The sequence below is a fragment of the Convolutriloba macropyga genome, chromosome 12 (assembly GCF_964194025.1).
Source record: "Convolutriloba macropyga chromosome 12, txConMacr16.3, whole genome shotgun sequence".
Classification (NCBI taxonomy): domain Eukaryota; kingdom Metazoa; phylum Xenacoelomorpha; order Acoela; family Convolutidae; genus Convolutriloba; species Convolutriloba macropyga.
The window spans coordinates 6,694,986-6,710,916 of NC_134479.1; the positions used below are offsets into that span (position 1 = coordinate 6,694,986).

At 32.1% G+C, this 15,931-nt stretch overlaps 1 protein-coding gene across 1 annotated transcript in view; it reads right to left on the reverse strand.

The window, feature by feature from the left end:
• LOC142350954 (voltage-gated inwardly rectifying potassium channel KCNH2-like) overlaps nt 1-15,931 on the reverse strand; it is a 349,390-nt gene that overhangs the window by 218,507 nt on the left and 114,952 nt on the right. The gene's annotated exons all lie outside the window — the stretch shown is intronic.

Genomic DNA, 15,931 nt, shown 5'->3' on the forward strand with positions numbered 1-15,931 from the left:
ATGCATCAACAGGTGTTTTTATTATGCTACTGTAGAAATTTCTCATATATGTTAAATTAATAACTCTTAAAGTTTATATAATTATCATCATTATTTATGAACAGTGATTTCAAAATTTTATGTAAAGTTGTTCAACTAAATCTCTATATAGAAACAACTTTCAGATCACTATTTGTTGAGTATAATTTGGTCTCATGTTTCTTTGTTTAAAGATGTAAACGTTTTCTTTTAAAACTCAAAACCTTTATCAACCCTTAATTTTTCTTAAATTCTACATTCTAGTAGTAGTGCTAAAGACTATAAGTTAAAGATAAACCAGAATAATTCTTTAAAAGCATAGCCCGAGCATTTTTGATAAATATATATATAACTGTTATAATGAATTTATAATTACTAGTGTATTTACTTAAAGAAGAATGAACAATTGAATCAGCTGACTATGTTTCAAAGCTGCTTATTGTTATTATTCCTCCTTAGAATTCTGGTGTTTGATGACCTCAAACTTCTTTCCATAATTCTTGTTTTTCTCGGTGTTGTTCCAATTATTATAAATATATTAACAAAAACCTTCATATTAAGTAATAATTATAACTAACACCTTAACTTAAAACTAAATTTAATAAAAACAGTTATTTTAAATTTTTTTATTCCAAAATTAAAAATAAATGTAGTTTTTCTTGAGTAATATCAATGGTTGAGAATAATTTTGTATTGAAATTTTTGAACATCTCATCATGTAACCCCTCATATTTTGCTCTTGTTTCTAATATAGGTAAACCTAATCTCTCTACTAAATCATTCTTGTTGATGTTTGCCAATTCTGATTGTAAAACCCTACGGTTCGAAAAAACTTTTATTAGTTCGTGTTTTGTGCCTTTCCTATCCCATGTGTTGTAGTCATAGATAATCTCTCTGAGGAAAATTGTTTTCTCATTCTGTTTCTATATCGTTCAGTTTGACATTAACCAGAGAAAAATATTTTAACTCTATGTGTGAGAGTAAATATTCATTACCTATCACCACAATTTTATTTGACAAAAATTGAGCACCAATACCATTATTTAATGTTTGCATTCACAATTATCTCTTGTTGGTCTTATCTTCAGATGACTATTGCCCTGAGAAATTGTTTTTAATAAATATTCTATTGATTTGTAAGCTATCGTAGTAATCTTACCATGATTATCTTTTTTGTGTGAAGAGTTATTAAAAACTAGTGCTCATGTCGTATCCGAGTTCGATTATAGAGCTTCATATATATTGCTTTGTTTCTTAACAGTGCTCTATGTTGTGATGTTAAAAATTTTGTGAAAGGATCAAACAAAAATTACAACAACACTCTTGGTGTTTTAGCGTATCTTCTAATCTATTACTTCTGGTTTATTGTTCTAGGTTGTTCAATTCCTTTAGAATTTCTATTTTATTGATAAACACTCTCACAGCTTTGTTTATTTTATTTTGCTCACTTTTAACATTATTAACATTAACTTTGATAACTTTTAACATAAATAATTCTTTTTTAATTATTCCTTATTTTGTATCTAGCTAATTCATTTACCAAGACCCTGTCATAGCTTCACTTATTTCAAATTTGATAAAAATCATAGTTTTGAGACACTTTTTATAATTTTCATCAATTAAAAACCTGTAATTTTTTTTATATGAAAGTTTTTTGTACAAAAAAAGATAATTTTTGATACCATATAGCTTTTTTTAAAAATTATACTTCTATATTATATAAGAAAAACCACAAAAATGAGTAGAAAAAGGATTTTTTTCACCATTAATAATATTAATAAAGTTTGAGGTCATCTGGTGTTTGATGACCTCAAACTTCTTTCCATAATTCTTGTTTTTCTCGGTGTTGTTCCAATTATTATAAATATATTAACAAAAACCTTCATATTAAGTAATAATTATAACTAACACCTTAACTTAAAACTAAATTTAATAAAAACAGTTATTTTAAATTTTTTTATTCCAAAATTAAAAATAAATGTAGTTTTTCTTGAGTAATATCAATGGTTGAGAATAATTTTGTATTGAAATTTTTGAACATCTCATCATGTAACCCCTCATATTTTGCTCTTGTTTCTAATATAGGTAAACCTAATCTCTCTACTAAATCATTCTTGTTGATGTTTGCCAATTCTGATTGTAAAACCCTACGGTTCGAAAAAACTTTTATTAGTTCGTGTTTTGTGCCTTTCCTATCCCATGTGTTGTAGTCATAGATAATCTCTCTGAGGAAAATTGTTTTCTCATTCTGTTTCTATATCATTCAGTTTGACATTAACCAGAGAAACATATTTTAACTCTATGTGTGAGAGTAAATATTCATTACCTATCACCACAATTTTATTTGACAAAAATTGAGCACCAATACCATTATTTAATGTTTGCATTCACAATTATCTCTTGTTGGTCTTATCTTCAGATGACTATTGCCCTGAGAAATTGTTTTTAATAAATATTCTATTGATTTGTAAGCTATCGTAGTAATCTTACCATGATTATCTTTTTTGTGTGAAGAGTTATTAAAAACTAGTGCTCATGTCGTATCCGAGTTTGATTATAGAGCTTCATATATATCGCTTTGTTTCTTAACAGTGCTCTATGTTGTGATGTTAAAAATTTTGTGAAAGGATCAAACAAAAATTACAACAACACTCTTGGTGTTTTAGCGTATCTTCTAATCTATTACTTCTGGTTTATTGTTCTAGGTTGTTCAATTCCTTTAGAATTTCTATTTTATTGATAAACACTCTCACAGCTTTGTTTATTTTATTTTGCTCACTTTTAACATTATTAACATTAACTTTGATAACTTTTAACATAAATAATTCTTTTTTAATTATTCCTTATTTTGTATCTAGCTAATTCATTTACCAAGACCCTGTCATAGCTTCACTTATTTCAAATTTGATAAAAATCATAGTTTTGAGACACTTTTTATAAATTTCATCAATTAAAAACCTGTAATTTTTTTTATATGAAAGTTTTTTGTACAAAAAAAGATAATTTTTGATACCATATAGCTTTTTTTAAAAATTATACTTCTATATTATATAAGAAAAACCACAAAAATGAGTAGAAAAAGGATTTTTTTCACCATTAATAATATTAATAAAGAGTTGACAATTCTTTTTGAGTGTGGTAAATGATGCCATTAGAAAGAGAAAAATTGGGGCTAAACTTTGATACCACATCAGTTTTAGTAAAATTTCAATGTTATCTGAATAATTGCAAAAAAATTATTTTTTATATAGTCCTGATACTTCGGCGTATTATTAATTACTACTCAATTCATAATCCTAATTGGTTACTACTGTACTTCAACATAAAACCATCCCTTGCTTGCTTCAAAAATTCTTAACCATTATAGATGCATCTTAAACCATTAGAAATTTCCCAACTCGAACAGTCCTTAACCGTGACAGATGCATCTCATAAATAGTTGATATTTTGTTATTTTTAGTGTGGTTGATGATATCAACAGAAAGAAAAAAAGTGGGGCTAAAATTTGATACCCTAAAAAGTGTAGTAAAAGATCAAATTTATTTGATTTATTGAAGAAAAAAATTACATTTCTGATCTAGTCCTAATACTTCAACGTATTATCAATTACCATTCAATTCATAATCCTAATTTGTTACTACTATACTCCAACGTAAAACAATCCTTGTTGGCTTCAAAGTTTTCTCAACCATTATATATTCATCTTAAAACATTGAAAATTGTCCAATTCGACCAATCTTTAACCCTGATAAATGCATCTTAAACCCTTTTATGATTTAAAAAGCAATTTTGAGTTTGAGGGAAAAACTGAAAATGTTTATCCCGTTTTTGAAGCGCTCTTAAATAAGTCTTTGTTAATTTTGTACTGTTTTTGTGTGACTGAAGTTTTTAGAAAAAGAATTAGGCTAAACTTTGATACCACATCAATTACTGTACAAATTTGTTTTTTTTTTAAAATTTTTTAAAGAAATGATATTATTCGTTTTTGGTTGCTAGTACTTCAACGTAATAATAATTACTACTCTATTCTTAATCGTGATATTTTATTATTATATTTCAATATAAAATCATTGCTGCAAATTTTTCTTAACTTTTATTGATGCATCTTAAACATTTATAAAATTTCAAATTCGACCAGTCCTTAACCGTTACAGATGCATGAAACCATTATATAAAGCTTACAAAGAATTTTTTGTTTGAAGAGAAGAATGAAAACAATTAATCCTTTTTTGCAATTAGAGCTTTGTTAAATTTTTGAGTATCATTATTTGTTGAGTGTGATTAATATCATTAGAAAGAGAGAAACTTAAATTTCAATACCACGTCACCTATAGAAAAAAAAATTTATTTATCAAAGAAAAATTACATTTTTAATCTATTCCTAATGCTTCCAGTTATTATTAGTTACCAGTCTACTCCTAATGTTAGTACGTAACTACTATACTTCAATGCAGAACATGGGCTAACTTTTGTCAATTTATCGTTTTAAAGATGAATTTTAAACCAATATAAAATTTCCAACTCAAACAGTCCTTAGCCGTATTAGTAGCATCTTGAACCATTGTATAGATTTTAGAAGCAATTTTGAGTTTGAAGCAAAAGAAACAAAGCTTATTATACCGTTTTTGTTGCCCGTATAAGACCAAGCAATTTTTAATAACTATTATTTTTGAGTGCTAAAAGCTAAAATTTGATAACACATCTCCTATAGTAAAAACTTATTATTTATCTTTTACTTTAAAAATATAAATTTTTTTGTCTACATCGAATACTTCAACGTATTTCTAATTACTAATCTAATTCTAATCATAATTTCGTACTACTAAACTTCAATGTATAATCATCGCCTTAGGAATTCGAATTTTTCATAACCTTCTTAGATGGCCCTTAAACAATTGGAAAACTTCCAATTAGGCCAGTCACTAATGCTTATAGATGCGTTTTAAACCTTTGCATAGATTTTACAAGCAATTTTGAAGCTGAGGACAAAAAATGAAAACATTTACCGTTTTTGAAGTGTGCAATTGCAGCCTTAGTTGAAACTTAAGGACTTATTAGGAAACAAAACAAGTTTTTTCATCACCTAAAAATTAGTTAAAGACATGTTCAAAACAAATTATCACCAAGGGACCTGAAATTAAACAGGAGGATTAAATTATTACAATTTTCTTACGAAGATGCTATTGATTTAAATAATTCTTAGTTAATCTCCATCTCCTTCTTAAACATGTCCTAAACAAAAACCTACGTGTGATTACATATTCATTACCTCTCATCCTGATTCCATTTGACGTTAATTGAGCATCAACAACGTTGATATTCTAATTGCCTTCATCTTTGATAATTAAAAAATCCACGGATACAAGATCTCGATGATATTCAGCTTTGTTTTCTTCAATTCAGTTCCAATTAGTTTTTGTTCCATTTAGATATGTATCCCTTTGAAGTTACTTTTATCAGCTCTCCCTACATAATCACCAATTTTTTGTTCAAGTAAATTTTGCTAGTAGTAACTGACTATCTTAATTTTTCAGGATTTTTTGATCTATCAACGGTTTTCAACATTGGGCCACAATAAAAATTACTCCTTTATGTTAAAATGGTAACGTTTAGTTTGTTTATCCAATTACCATCACCATATATAAACCTTGGCTGAAAAATTATATGTAATATTGATCTATTAAACCTCTGTATGAAGACAACTTTTAGATAACTATCTTCATTTATATTCCTGTCTCATCTTCTCCAAGCAAAGATGTTAATGTCTTAAAATGAAATTCAACACCGCTATCGATCCAGTTATAGATATACCGGATTTATTCACCATAATACAACCCAAGCTTTTTTCGTAAAACATCTGTTACTGTTAATATCATTTCATAATTATTGTTTTACTTACTTAACGAAGATTCGTCAGTTAAACCAGCTGACCATTTTTGAATAATGGTTTTATTCTTTCTCATCGGAATTTTGATAATTGTTGGCAAAAACCTTCTTTGGCTATTTCTAATCAGGATTCAATTTGATATTATGTGAGCATCAACAACGTTAATATTCTAATTGCCTTTATCTTTGATAATTAACAACCCATAATGTTAAGAAATTTTTATCAATTGTTTTTTTTTTAAATCTTTGATATTTTTCATTTTATGAATGTGTTTTTGTATATAAAAAATATTCTATTTTGTCAAAAGAAAAAAATTCTGCTAATTTTCGATACAACATAACCTATATGAAAAAAAATTGTGCTTTTGATTTACAAGCAGGAGCGATATTTAAAAGACCTTTCTTACCTCCTATAACAATGATATAAATTTTACAACTATTATTTTTCGAGTGTAGTTGATATCAATGAAAAGAAAATAAACTGAGGCTAAAGTTTGATACCACATAAGCTTTAGTAAAAAAAAATCAATAATTTTTGATTAGCTGAAGAATATATATTCGATACCACGTGAAACAATTGCTTACTTGATTCAAATTTTTCTTACTCTTTACAAATGCACCTGAAACAATTGGAAAACTTCCAACTCAACTTTAACAGTTTTAGATGCATCATAAACCATAATATGGACTTTACAAGAAATTTTGAATTTGAAGCAACAAACCAAAAGTTTTATCGCGCTTATAACGTATAATAATATTTGAAAATTTGTGTTTTCATTGAGTGCGAGTAAAATCATTAGAAGAGAAAAACCTTAGCTAAATTTTGATACCACGTCAGTTTTTTTAAAATTTAAATTTTTTGTTCCTTAAAGAAATACTTTTTTTAAACAAATTCCCAATACTTCAACGTATTATTAATTCCACCATATTCCTAATCTTAATACGTTACTAATATTGTTCAACGCAAAAAAAAATCAAAACTGCATCAAAATTTTCTTGTCCGTTATAAATGCCTCTTAAACCATTGGAATTTTCTAACTCGACTAGTCTTTAACTGTTACGGATGCATCTTAAACCATTGTATAGATTTTACAGAAAATTTGGAGTTAGAGCAAAATAAACAAAAGCGCGAATTGGAGCTTTACTTAAAACTTAGAAACCTAAAACGAAATGAAACAGTTTTTTTATCACCTATAAATTAGTTAGAGATATGTACAAATTAACGTAGGAATGAATTTTTTAAATGTTTTTAAAATGGTGATATTGATTTAAATAATTCTGAGTTCATTACTACGCCTTGATGCCAATTGTTTGTCCCTTTCAATCTCCTTGAACAACTATTTTTCCATATGTATAACACTCTGAAAAAAATGTTGGACACAAGGACTCTGGGGAAGTTCTCCACCAGCTTTAAGAACTGGATATAGCTGTTGATGGCTAAATAGGAATATCCTCCGCTGCACAAAAAACTTTTAAAACTGCTATTCAATTTGTTTTCATCATGATTAGCTCGATTTTTCTTCCAAATAAAACCCTGATTAATCGCGATAATTTGATTTAAACTGTTGGTCGCTACTTCTACAAAATTAATTTCCGACAGATTGATTTTCCTAATGTAACTCCGGATTGAAGTCATCCCGCATGTCGTTTCGGAATATTATAAAATCCGGTATACCCAAATGATAACTGTCAATTGTTTCCAGGTGCTTTTAACAGTAGAACTCTTTTCCAAATCTCTCCAAGAAATAAATGCAACAGTTTTTTTCGTCAGCTACTCCACTTCGATTTCAATATCGTGCTGATGTCGGAATTGACTTGCTATTCTTTCAAAGTTTGCTCAGTTCACCACATAGTAATTTAGATGTAGTGGTAATCTAGGATTTGTTCCTAATCCATTCTATTGAGAAACTAAGACTTGTTGACTTATTTGTTTTTCTATGTTTAACAGATTTTCAAACTTCTAATAATTGATTGTATTTTTCTGTTAGTCCTAATTGTTATTACAATTTGTATGAAGATTGAACTAGATGCGTTTCATTCAAAAATTTCCAATTTAGAGTATGAGTAGATTGAGTTCAGTTTCTTTGTTGGCTCAGATACATCTGCGAAAACAGATGTGCATCACTAAAACTCTTTTCGATTTCATTTGTATTTACATCAAATTGACTACATTAATGGTCAATTATATGAGTTGACTTTTAACGATAAAATCCTTTACAATAAAATCCTTAACTAAAATCCTTAACGATTTTAGGTACCTATTAATGTAAAACCTGTGAACTTAATAATTGATCACTGAGGACTGCAAATATACATTTGATAGATCAAAGATTTGTTCTATTCTCTGTATTCATTAGTTTTGTGTTTTACAAGTAGAATGAACCTTTGTATCTGCCTGAAATTCGGTCTGTCACTGACTTGCAACGCTGTTGAAAGCATTAAGTTGCATTTGATAATTGATTGCACCGTTGAACAATTTCGTCTGAGGTTAGAATATTTTCCCACCGATACTCCGTTTTCATCACCCCATTCCTCTGCTTCTGTAGTTAGGGTTCTTCAGAAAAAATTTTTTAGTTTGATTGTAAAAATTTTCAGTTTTTTGGCCAAATTTAGACTTTTTATAGTATTTTTCTATGCTGACACTCTGAACAAGCAAACGATTATTGATAACACATTTATGATATAATATTCCGGTATTCCGGTCATCTAACCGTTCCTTTTTGCACCCCTTCAACCCGCCCACACTTGGCAGCCCAACCACCTCAGTTCTCCCTAAATTCCCACACCTTCAGTTCAATCCACTCGTAACCCAGTCAGCCACTTCAGTCCAATTTGATGATATTGCTTGTTATTACCCGGCGATCAGGGAGGGAGTATTTTTTGAGGGAGTATTTCTGACAGAGAAAAAACCCATGGCCGAGTCTTTGGGCAATGAACGTAAAGAATACACAAAAACAAAGGATTAGCCACCTTAATTCCGAAATCGAAGGGCGAAGAATTTGTCAGCATCAGAGGGACGAACTTAACAAAAACTGACCAGCCCAATGTCAGCGATTAGTCAAAACTTCATGAGTTCAACCTTCGGACCCAAACATCAATCGAACATCTACAGTAGACTTCGTTATCTGAGAAGGACACTATGAGGACTTTAAATTAGACATAGCAGAATCAAGGAACCTCAGAAGCCATTGCATACTGTCAGTCTTTTTTTGGTTGGCTCGTAATCGGACGTGCGATTCCTTTTTATTGGTCTATCTTCATTTGTTCTGAACCAGAAAACACACAATGTTGGAAAATTGAAGAAATATTGAACACAACAGAGTGGAGGTCAGAAGAACAGAAAGGCTAAGATCACAACAGAGGTACCACCAGACGGAACTCAAAAAGATGATTCGTTCAGAAACTCTCTCTCCAATGAAACGCCATTCTCTAATCTCTCGATTTGACAATACACCTAGAGACCGACAGGAGATATAGTCAGTTCAACCAAGAGTTCATTCAACTTGGACTTGTGGAAGACGTTCCCGGAAACCCTATTCACACGCCAGCCACAAACCGCTTGTACTTGCCACATCACAGGGACATTAAAGACAACAACACCACAATCAAACTCAGAGCCCTATTTGATGCAACAGCTAAGTCAGCCAGCAGAGTCTCATTAAACGATCGCCTGATATTTCCACCTCGACTTCAAAAGATCTGTTCGGATTTACTAATCGTTTTCGATTTCATCAAGTAGCACTGTCAGCCGATATTGGCAAGGTTTACCGGCAAGTTCAACTCGGCGACGAAGACAAGGATTTTCACAGGCTTTTGTGAAACGATATAAAAGAACAGCAGTGGAAACATACAAAATGACACGGATCTCATATAGAACAGCATCATCTTCGTACTCAAAGCCTTAGCCGAAAGTTGCAGCAACAGCAACCTCGGATTTTCTATCAAAAACTATATGTACATTCACTACTTCCTAATAGGGGTCTCAGATAATTAGTACTCATCTTACCTGCAGAACGAGTTAGCACAACACTGCAAACGCTTTTTTCGATATACGAAAATGAACATACAGCTTTTCTTCATTTAATTAGTGTTTAACTTTCAATTTTTACAAATTTTCAGACCACAGAATTATCAAAAAGAAGCACTACCTTATCAAAAACTATCAGTGCAAGTGGGTGGAGTCGCGTCGAGGACATTTTATTTTCGCAGTTTGCCTAGGCAAAAATTTTTCCAAAACAAAGAGGACAATTTTGCGGAGGTCACAAGGTTGTTTGACGCTTTCGGATGGTTGTCACCAGCAACAATATCTGGATTGACAAGTTAGCTGGGGTTGAAGCTCTATTGATGAACATTTAGTGAGAGTATAGAAGTCGTGGGCATCAACTAAGTTAATTTGAGAACATAGAATTTGGAAGCCGAGTGTTTTCAGCAACTTTTTCCCCATCTTTAGAAATTCACCTGCTTTGTGTTTCCTCGACTACAGCATATAGAGCAGTCGTTTAAGTGCAACTGCTATTGAATGACCGAGTGCACTTCCAAATATTAACAGCTAAAGCGTGTGTCGCCCCACTCAAAACTTTGTTTGCTCCGCCCTCAGAACTCTTTGCAGCACTTTTAGGAGCGCAATCCTTTCAAGGGTATTTCAGTTGACAAAAACTTTGTTGGAAATGGTCCAATAAACTGTATCAAGTTAGGTCAATGTTGAATGTTAGAACTGTACTTCTATAACGCCTCGACAGAAGCACTAGCCAAAATAAAATTACCAGCCCAACTATCCTGGTAAAGCAGCATCAAGACAAGAAGATTTTAGATCTCATCAAAAAACATTCATTAATGTATGGACTTGAAAGTTTTCGTCTACGTTAAATTATTCACTCAACAACTACAACCAAGATTGAGATGAAGGTCAAGCAACAAACAAAGTCAGCCACAAACTGCATCTGATCATTAAGTACATATCAAAAACCAAAGTTACTAACAGTTTCCTAGAGCAGCACGGACATATTCAACCGAACTGTCCTGACAAGGACCAAGACTTTCAGCATTTACAACACTTGATAAAACCCCGAGAACAATCTCTAAACAACTTTATTAGAAAATTTTGTAGCAAATCAGCAGTAAAACCCTTCATAAATGTCAAATTGCTCCAACAACAATGAAAACTCATCAGCAGCACATGCTCTGTTCAATGTCAGCTAATCTTTTAACGGAAGACTTTTCCAACCAATAACAGCCTCTTTTCAGATCAGCCGTGGGGACCAACCGTTCAGTCAAGAAGCAAAGAATTTTCTCCAGCAGTTTTTCCCCTGTCAACCACACACAGTCAAAGTAAAAACCATATTCTCAAATTTTGAAACAAAATCAGCAAACAAAAAATTAGAACAATTCAAATCCGACAGATTTGGTCCGACCATCGAGCACTTTTATTTCACTAGCCCTTTAATGAACATAAAATAATATAACGACCTAAACAACAACTTGAATTAGTGGAACACAATTTACACAAAAAAATTATTCATCCACGAGAGCGGGGGCATTACAAAATTTTTCAGGGCAATCAAATAGCCCTTTGACAAAGGAAATAAAGCAGAAACCACTCAGAAGACAAAAAAGTGATGTTTGTCTTCAATTTTGGCCATCAAATCTTTGTTCAACGAGAATAGCCATTTACAGCATCAAACAACAATTGTTTCAGCCGAAACTCAGGAGCCTCAAAGGACCAGCAACCCCAGAAGAGTGAACATCCAGCCTACCATTTGAGGTATCCATTAACCGGTTCAAGAAAAACAGTTTTTAGTCATCCTCATTCTTTGTAAAGAAAGCAACGCCATCCGTCTGCTTTAACTGTCGTCTTGCAAATTTGCCATTCAGTACGGACATAAAATTCTCATTAGTAATTCATAAAACATCTCAATTAGCCGAGTTACTCACCTGAGAGTCATTTCAAACACTCGCACAGTGGACCCAAGATGAGCCTTTTTAACTATTGTGGAACTTTTCACAGATTTATCACAGCAGCTACAGAAATAATATGCAGCCATATTTATATTTCACCACAAAGGCAAAAAACTTGGAGCCGGTGGAACCTATAAAGAAAGACGAATGCCTCCCTACCGTCAAAAAAGGGATGCGATTATTTCCAGGCGAAATAGTGACAATTCGACAACTTTCATAAAAGCCCGACGAGAAACCGATTTCAGACGATTTCTTCCAGATGAAGAATTCAAGGACCTGATCAAGAGTTGCGCCAGACTAAACCACATTGATTGGTTAGTGATACCACCCAGGTCACCACATTTTGAAATACTAGGGGAAACAGAAGTGAAATCTATGAAACGCCATCTTCACAGAACAGTTCGATCGATCAAATTGTCAATTCTTGCCTTCATAACCCTTCTGACCGAGATTGGGGCCAACATCAATTCTCGCCCTTTAATAGTGCCATCAGCTGAAGTCAATAACTGCTTAGCACTAATCCCTGTACACTCCATTATAGGGAGACCAATCACAGCCATACCTCAGCCATCATCATCAAATTTCTTGGCACTTTGGAGAAACATCGACGACGTCATTCGTCAGTTCTGGAACAAATGGAGTGTCGATGATCTGTTTTCCATGCAGCGGCGGAACGAAAGGACGACCGAAAATGAACAGCTAGCAGTGGACGACATTCTGACATTAATGATGACAATAATCCCCCAATGTGCTGACCACTTAATAGTTTAACACAGACATTGGACGCTGATGATACACGGACACAGCACGTACGGTCATGATAACAATTTTTGTGTTGTGCAAGTGAAAAAACAAACTGGAAGTTGTAGCAGACCAGTCAACCGTTTCTTGCCCCTTAATCGAGAAAAACCAACGGGTTCCTCGATCAGAGTCCAGCTTGTGACTTAAGAAAAATCCGCCGATTCTTGAACACAATTTCTGAACCGAATCACTATTATACGAAACTTACAATAACAATAATAATAATATTGAATTCAACCAAACAGAGTTACAAGCAGCTTGGAAGTCCTCAGATTAGGGGAAAAATCAAATTTCAATATTTTAAATTTCTCGAAAACTTTCCATCCTGAACGGTAACAATAATTTTGACGATCTTTAAAGAAATCAAGTTTCACCAAATATGCTTTCATTGTTTCCTTAATTATACTCGCCAGAAAACAAGAAAAAAAATTCCATAATTTACGATGGACCGAGCCCAAGAGGCCCGGGAAATGTTCTAAGTCAAAGCAACTGTCATGTTCGTATCAAAATTTTAACCAACAATTTTCACGTGCCCTAAAAATTCATACCTGAATTGTAACATGTAGCACAACTTTGTGTCCGTATCGATTTAAGAAGCTGCACATAAGCAAAAATGTTGAAGCAGAACTACGTTAGCGATGAGAAGTATTGAACTGAACTTGTATTCAACAGATCATCTCAGAACCCTGGTCGTGGATGTACCAAAAAAATACTGTAAATTGCGGTGAAAAATTAACATTTTTCCAAGCAAATAGACCTCATGTTTTAACGATTAATTTTTTTAAGACTTGCTGTTTCTAGCATTGAATTTTTGCTAGATTTGAAATTTTTGGCGGCGAATATTTCAATTTCACCGCTTTCAACGCATTCAGCGAGGAAACCTCAATTCTTATTTTAGCGTTGTTACCTCGGCCCGGCAGCTCAAAAGTGACATGCAAAGCGGAAGAGGCATGGTTCTCAATTTTCTTTTTTCTTTCAATTATAGTATTTTTCTGCTTATTATGTCGTTTTTTGTAGTCCCTTCAAATTAAAATCTTTTTGCGTCTCACTTGATCTCCAGTTTCACTTAAGAAAACCAATCCTTTTTTGTATTAGCCTTTGCAGCAATCATGTTTTAACCTCTGTATTGTAGATTTTTTTTCGTTGGTTATCCTGATTGCTGGAAAATATTCCGCATTTTTCCTGGAATTATTTGAGTCTTCTGGTCAAAAGCACGTAAAACAATGTTCTGCCTACTGGTGCTGTGAAAACATCATTGTTCACAACGCAAACGAGTTTATGCTGATTTCAACTTCAACGCAAAAATTGGAAAAAATGTAAATTGATTATTTTGCCATTTACTTTCTTCTCGAATTTATTTTTCGTTTTTTTGGTTCCCAGATTTCCATTGGTTACTGGTTCCAGGTTCTCGAGCACCTTCTGATAAATAATCGGTAACTCAAATTTTATTGCAAAATTGTCTGAAACTGAACAGTTCAGGTATTTTCTCTCGTCTCATATTTTATAAGATTTTGAAGGACACCTTTTCTAATATTTAAACGCTTGTTTTATTGCTTAAACAAGTCAAAACTGAGAAATTTTCTCAATGAAATATTCAGCAAGGAAAAATTTTTCTGTTAAAAGACGATATGTCTAATTACTATCTGAAGTGATGATGCTGGCAAAGAATGGAGAAAAAAGCACAATTATTTTTTTAAAAAAACCGAAACATATGTGAAAAAGCACAACTGTGATTTAAAAAGCAGTGATTTAAAAAGCACAACTGCTGCCTTTAACAGTATCATGCGGCTTACTAAGTAAATGAAACCTAGCAGCAGTCACCGTTATTGTCAAAGTTTTCTCAAAGCTCTGCATCAATTTTCTGGCAATCAAATTTCCGATTGTGCGAGTTATCATTTTGTAATCAAGTTTCCAAAGTTGACATATTCTGTTTCATATTTATTAATTTTCAGAAAAATCTGTTGTTCATTGTGAAAAGGTCCTTGTCTTTTGGAGTGAGATTTAACGGAAATCTTCTCTGCACGTTCTAGTTTCGACAAACTATTTTCTATTTTCGAAATAGAGAAAATAGGGGCGAGGCCCACAGTACGTTCTCGAGCAACTTCTGGTTAAGTATCACCCAATATCATTATGCTACCCTTTTCAACACAAGGCTTTTCATAGACTTTTCTTCTAGCATAGTTTTTGTTCCTATGCCAATTCCATACATCGTATTTTGTTTAAAAGAACTGTTATAACATCTTTAGTTGATCTATTTCCCTGGATCTGAAAAACACAAGATAGTTTAATAATTTTCTACGTTTGTTTGTTGATTCTGTTATCAAATATTGGGTGACTTGACAACAAACTTTATTCATTTTGCAGCGAACTAACTCAAGAGCATTGCCTTTTGCTTTATATTGGAAAAATCTATTTTAATAATCAAACTAAACTATTCGAAATACATTATTTACTTGCAAACCGTAAACGTGTTCTCATAGTTAAGTTACATTTCAAAAACCGCGCCAGAATGAACCCAGAACTTGATGTTTTGCTTAAAGGTAGCTTTGTATAAACCTAATCTGGAAGGATTATTATTTACTGGTTTCAAAATTATTTTCTCCGAATTTGGGTATGGCCTGATTTTGACTCCCTGATTGAGTTTGTTTATTCATATATTTTCGTTTGCTTTGAGTCACGAATATTCAAGAACTGTCTTATTTTCGGTATGCTCACTTGCGTGTTTCAATAGTCAATTAGGTAATGGTAGTTGTAAGGCGAAACATTTCCTTTCAAAAAGTTAATAGGTCGATTTGTTTCAAAATTATTACTTTTTTGGTTATCAATTTTATTTTTGAATTTGTCGTTAGCTGTACACTTTCGAGCAAAGTTGCTTAAAATTTTTGAAAAAATAGGAAACATTAAAATGTGGAATTTTTGTCATTCTCAATTTCCAAAGATGTAAAGTATACGTGTGCATAAGGATCATTTGCAAACGATTTTTGGGGGTTAAGCCGTATTCGTTAGATTTCTGATTTCCATTTCTCCAAGTTGGTTGAAATATGTTTCTCTAACCCATCATTGGAAGCAAACTGAGTTTTGTTTTCCTTTTTGATGTTACAAATTTATATTATACTATCCGAACAATATATTGTTATATGCTACAAAAAAGTTCCAGAAATTTCTAACGTTAATTCGTCAAGGAAAATTCCAAGTTTTTCTCAAACAATGAGAAGTTCATTAGAAATTTTTTTGAATGGAGCTTGCATTTCAACCCATAATGATTCATCAT